This window comes from Lytechinus pictus, chromosome 7 (assembly GCF_037042905.1).
Source record: "Lytechinus pictus isolate F3 Inbred chromosome 7, Lp3.0, whole genome shotgun sequence".
Taxonomy (NCBI): domain Eukaryota; kingdom Metazoa; phylum Echinodermata; class Echinoidea; order Temnopleuroida; family Toxopneustidae; genus Lytechinus; species Lytechinus pictus.
In genome coordinates this window covers 48,077,645-48,083,644 of record NC_087251.1, presented here as the reverse complement: position 1 = coordinate 48,083,644, position 6,000 = coordinate 48,077,645, and positions in this window count along the sequence as shown.

Below are 6,000 nucleotides of genomic sequence, written 5' to 3'. Positions count from 1 at the left end.
AAGAAAAAAGAAGAGGAAAATAAGAGGAGGAAGACGCGTGAATGAAATAATGTGAGGGGAAGACTTGCAAAAAAAACAAAATCTTTCATGTTACCATATAAATTTTTTGCTTGCGCTTCGCGCCAGAATTGCCTGTTCGATGAGATTCATATCTTGCTCAATAGGCTGATATGGAGCAAGTTTTGAAGTCAATATACAAAACATATTTTAGCTCGGACTGTTGCACCCACAAATGTAATAACGCCCAAAAATGTAATAACACTTTACCCACAAATGTAATAACGCCCACAAATGTAATAACACTTTACCCACAAATGTAATAATTTTTGATCACCCACAAATGTAATAATGACTTTACCCACAAATGTAATAAATTTGAAGGGATTTTTGGCGAATCCGTTCTAAACTAAAATCCTATAGTAATGCATTCATATAGCACAAAAGTGCAAAGTCTTTTTTCCAGACCCGATTAATTCAAAAATTATAATATAATTTAAAGTTTTTTTTCCAGACCCGTTTGTTTCAAAAATTATAATATAAGTCCAAAGTCTTTTTTTTCAGACACGGTTATTGAAAAAAATATAAAATAAATCCAAACTAGGATACGATAATGATATTCCAGTGGAATGAAAATGAGAATCGAGCTTAGTCTTTTCTCCAGACCCAGTTAATTAAAACTGATGGAATTAATGTCTTTGTTGTTGTTTGAACTTACACGGTGCGTATTGTGAATATATGCGCTAAGAGTAAATTGAGAATCAAGCGTAGTCTTTCTCCACACCCGGTTACTTAAAACTAAAAACTAAATCCTTATAGTAATGCGTTCATATAGCACAAAAGTGCAAAGTCTTTTTTCCAGACCTGGTTAATTAAATATTTATGACATAAGTCTAAATTAAGTCTTTTTTTCAAGACCCGGTTGTTTCAAGAATTATAATATAAGTCCAAAGTCTTTTTTTCCAGACCCGGTTGTTTCAAACAATACAACATAAGTCCAAAGTCTTTTTTCCAGACCCAGTTATTTCAAAAATTATAATATAAGTCCAAACTAAGATACCATAATGATATTCCAGTGGAATAAAAATAAAAATCGAGCTTAGTCTTTTCTCCAAACCCTGTTATTCGAAAATTATAAATAACAATACAACAACAACAACAAAAACAGTATAAAGACCCCATAATCTTATTAATGCTGGATAACATGGACATATAGCATAGTCTTTCAGCCAGACCCATTTATTTTTTTTCTTCAAAATAATGCTAACAGTAATAATAAGAAAATTCCAAATCTAAGACCAAACAATCCTTCAACCTAAGAACCTGTTTTAAAAAGAGGTTTAGAGCATTGTCTTTATTCCAGACCTAATCATTAAAAAAATTACAAAAAAAATCTTCTAACGTAAGACTATATCATATTCTTATTCTTCTGGAATAACACGACTTTTAAAACATACTCTTTTCTCCAGACCCGGTTATTTAAAAAAAATGAATTAAAAAAACTTCAACAGTTCAAATCTAAGACAAATCTTCATAAGTTACACCCTTACTGGGTGTAACTGGGTGTAAAAATATGTATTTACCCCGCACCCAGTTTTTTTTAAATAATACTAAGACCCCTACGAAACATTGTAATAATGCTTGGGTAAAGCAAACATCCTTTCTCCAGACTTGGTTATTATTTGAAAAAAAAGATAGTTTTTACAAATATTCTAAAACGAATACCCAATAATCTAATTACTGTGGAATAACATGAAGATCGATTGTAGACTTTCCTCCAGACACAGTTATTTCAAGAATAAAAGAGCAATAAAACCCAACCCCAACAACGAATCTAAGAAACAACAATCCTCCAAATTAATACCATGTAGAAAAGCACATGTTTAGAGCGTTGTCTTTATTCCAGACCCAGTCATTTAAACAATAATTCAAACAGTCTTAAAAACACAAGACTTTGTCATATTCTTATTCCTGTGGAATAACACGAGTATTATGCTTAGTCTTTCGTCTAGACCCGGTTATTTAAAAAAATAAAGAAATATTGAAAAAAAAAAACTAAGACCAAATTTCAAAATTAAGCCCAATTAAAATGCTTGGGTTTAGAGCGTTGTCTGTACCCCACACCCGGTTCTCTGAGAAATACAAATTAAGCGAAACTTTAATCTTAAAACTTAACCCCAGCATCTTCTAAACTATTAAAACCCTGTGATAACGCATATCACGAAAACGACAAATTATTCATAGGCGTAAATATTAATATCTGAATGATACGCGCCTTAAAACCCAAGATAACAACAACAACAACGTTATTCTACATCAATGATATTGTGGGGTCTTTGTTGATATAGTTTGTTTGTTTTTATTATTTCTTATAATTTCCTTTTTTTGTAATAACTGAGTCTGGAGCAAAGACTACACCATAGGTCTTTGTTTTGGTGTTTTAGTTTGGACTTATATTATAATTTTTGAAGCAACCGGATCTGGAAAAAAGACTTTTAAATTATATTATAATTTTTTAAACAACCGGGTCTGGAAAAAAGACTTTGAACTTATATTATAATTTTGAAACAACCTGGTCTGGAAGAAAAGACTTTGGATTATATTTTACTTTCTTTATTAACCGGGTGTGGAAAAAAAGACTTTGCACTTTTGTGCTATATGAACGTATTACTATAGGATTTCAGTTTAGAACGGATTCGCCAAAAATCCCTTCAAATTTATTACATTTGTGGGTAAAGTCATTATCACATTTGTGGGCGATCAAAATTATTACATTTGTGGGTAAAGTGTTATTACATTTGTGGGCGTTATTACATTTGTGGGTAAAGTGTAATTACATTTGTGGGCGTTATTACATTTGTGGGTGTAACACGGACATCGAGCTTTCATTATTTTTTTTTCATTAAAAAATTTAAGTGCTCTATAATATCTGTTTTATGGTCTACATATTAGCATTTTAAGCTCATGCTGCGTCTGTGCGTGGTCACATTGTTTGATTTGCCAAGTTTCTATTGTCTACGTGTATTCCATAAAGTTCCATTAAACAAATGTACTCAGAATGCCCAAATTCTAGGTCTAAATCTAAAACATGCGCGATAGCATGCATGTTCTTTATTCAAAAATGTACTAAAATTATCCAGTTTCACATCAGAATATCAATAATTTATTGTCTGCTCACGCTTTACGATCGCATTATTAATGATACCCAATTAACTATATCCTATTTATGATTTACAAAATATGAATAGAGTGTCCCGCTTTTAGGTCTAAAATCTCAATTTTCTTCCTCTCGCACTTCGCGCTCGCATCAATTGTTAAGTTACATACCTATCCCATTTATTAATACAAAAAGTGCTTAGAATGACCATTTTTAGGTCGGACGGAATGTCAAAAAAATTTGCTCGCGCTTCGCGCTCGCATTATTGAAATGTATACCGTCTTCGTGGGTAACTGTAAGCAGTCCTGAACAGGTCCCTTTTCGATAATGCTAGAACAGTTAATAAAATTTTTTGCTCGCGCTTAGCGTTCGCAGTAACCATCTAGTTACATACAAATCTTGTTCAGGATCACACATAACATTGCCCAGAATATTAAATTTTCAGGACAAAATACTAGTACATGAAAGTAAAAAAAAAATCGCTCGCGATTCGCGCTCGCATTATTTATAAGGTTTATGAGATTATTTCATGTTTATGTTGTTTTATAAGAATAAAACTAAGAAGTGACTGATCGGGGAAAAATAAAGGTGAATATAATTTCGGGCCCCGTCCCCTATTGGCGAAAGTCGGATCCGCCCTTGTGACACGTATGTCACACAGACCGGAAAAAATGGTGCCCCCCCTGAAAAAGCAAGGACCCCCCAGTGCCCACCCAGGAAAAAATCCTAGCTACGCCACTGTTGTAATCCATTGCAACCGTGGACGAAAGTGTGGCACTTTACTGTCTTACCTGGAACGCTTCAGAAACGGAGACTTTCCCATTTTCTTATCTTCTCAAACTGCTGCAAATCGAAGATACGAAGCGAGCAACAAAATTTGACCTTTTCGATACAAAAACCAAATTTTCTGATAGATTTTGACATAAAATCTAGAGAAAAACATAATTTCGCCATTTTCCCTTTTTTTTCACTCCTTCCCTCTTGATTCTTGGTCGAGAAAATTTTGGGGCTATGGCCCCAAGCCCCCCCCCCCCCCCCCCCCCCCCACCTATCGGGACAACTATTATGTGAATTGTCGTACAAATACACACACTCCTATGAATGATGAATACGGGAATGTATGTCCTCACTTGCATTTGGTCATGCTCAGTGTGCTTTCGGGGAGGGTGGTTGTTTTTTAACGTCCCCGGTTTGGCAGGAACTATACACGATTATGTGAGTGCGTTGAGTGTAAGAAAGAGAGAGGAGAACTACTAGATACTGTAATATATATATTAAGAAAGTGTAAGAAAGACATTTGGAGAAACTAAAGTAAGTTCCAGTGCATGACTGAAAGAGTAAATGAAAACAATTATTTTGAATTTGGTCATCTCTTTATTTAAAAAAAAGGTTACCAAAATATCATTTTTACTGTTGATTCATAAATTTGCAAACATTAAGGAAGTACAAATCGTGACGAAAGAAATAAATTCGTATGTGAATAAAACTACATTATCAATAGTGCAGATAGTACGCTTTTGGGGTCTTCAGATTTTCATCAAGTCGGAAACTTGCATTTGGAATTTCCCCAATACAATATTATGGATATATACCATTATTAAAATAGGGCAATAGTAAGGGAGAAATGAAACATTTAAGCACACTTCTGGAAAATAAATAATAGTCCAATTTCAGTTGATACAGAATGTGGTTATCCTCGAAATTTATAGCAAATTTTATTTACATTACGGTTTTCTCAAAGACGGGACACATTACTATTAGATGATTTCAAGCTCGGCTTTGACCTTTAAATGTCGGTGTTAGACAAGTGAGACATAATGACATGTCAATATCGTCATAGAATTAAACAATAGAAACAAAGCTGAGACCGTGGGATAAATCAATTATGATTATGATGTGATTGGGATTAAGGCGTTGGAGCTTTTAAATGCAATTTAAATTGCGTTTCCAACACTAGCACAAAAACTGATTTTGAAATCGTCCGTTGAAAACCATTCCAAAATCATGAAAATTTTGTTAAAATATAAACCTACCAACTGTTGGTATGAAAAATCCCAATTTATATTGCATGCAATTTTGTTGAAATCTTCAGTTGGTAGGTTTCAAACCAACTTCTAGGTTGGTAAAAAAAAATATCTGACTATAATATCTAATCAGTCGCATGCTTCATTATTTCATTTGATTTATTGTTTCTGCAACTCTTTCATAAATTATACAAAATAACAAAGAAAATACACAATACATGACAAAATAATTAGCAATAATAATGATGATATGAACAAGGTTGAAATGTATTTTCTATGACATAAAGATTTTAAAGGGTTGCAGGGGTTGTCACTATAGCTTGACTTATGGCAACCGGGGTTATAGGCCTAGTGCATATGCCTTGCCGAGGCCGAGAGGTCTAAGAAAAAAAAAATCCTTTTTGAAATACACCGGCGCTGCACCTGTGTGATAGTTATTCAATTTAACATACAGAGAGAAAGATACAGAGAGAATTAAAGAGCGTGAAGTTGGGCCAACTCTGATCTCTTTTCTCTCTATTGACTTTCATGTGACTAGAAGGATATCCTGGTTCATACATAGGGGAAAAAATTGTAAGTCATAATTGATAAATATATAATATTCAACTTCAAAATGGCATGTTTAAAATCTTTAAAAGAGTAAAAGACAAAGAATAGATCCATGTGAAACCCCACATGGTGTTGTTTTTAGTCTCATCGAATTGATGAAAACAAATCCAAAACTGAGATAATTAGGGGGAAGTGCCCCAGTGATGCAGTGGGTGCAAAATAGGAGAGGATGAAGAAGGAAGAGCCTTAAAAAGAGTGTTATAAACTGTGACG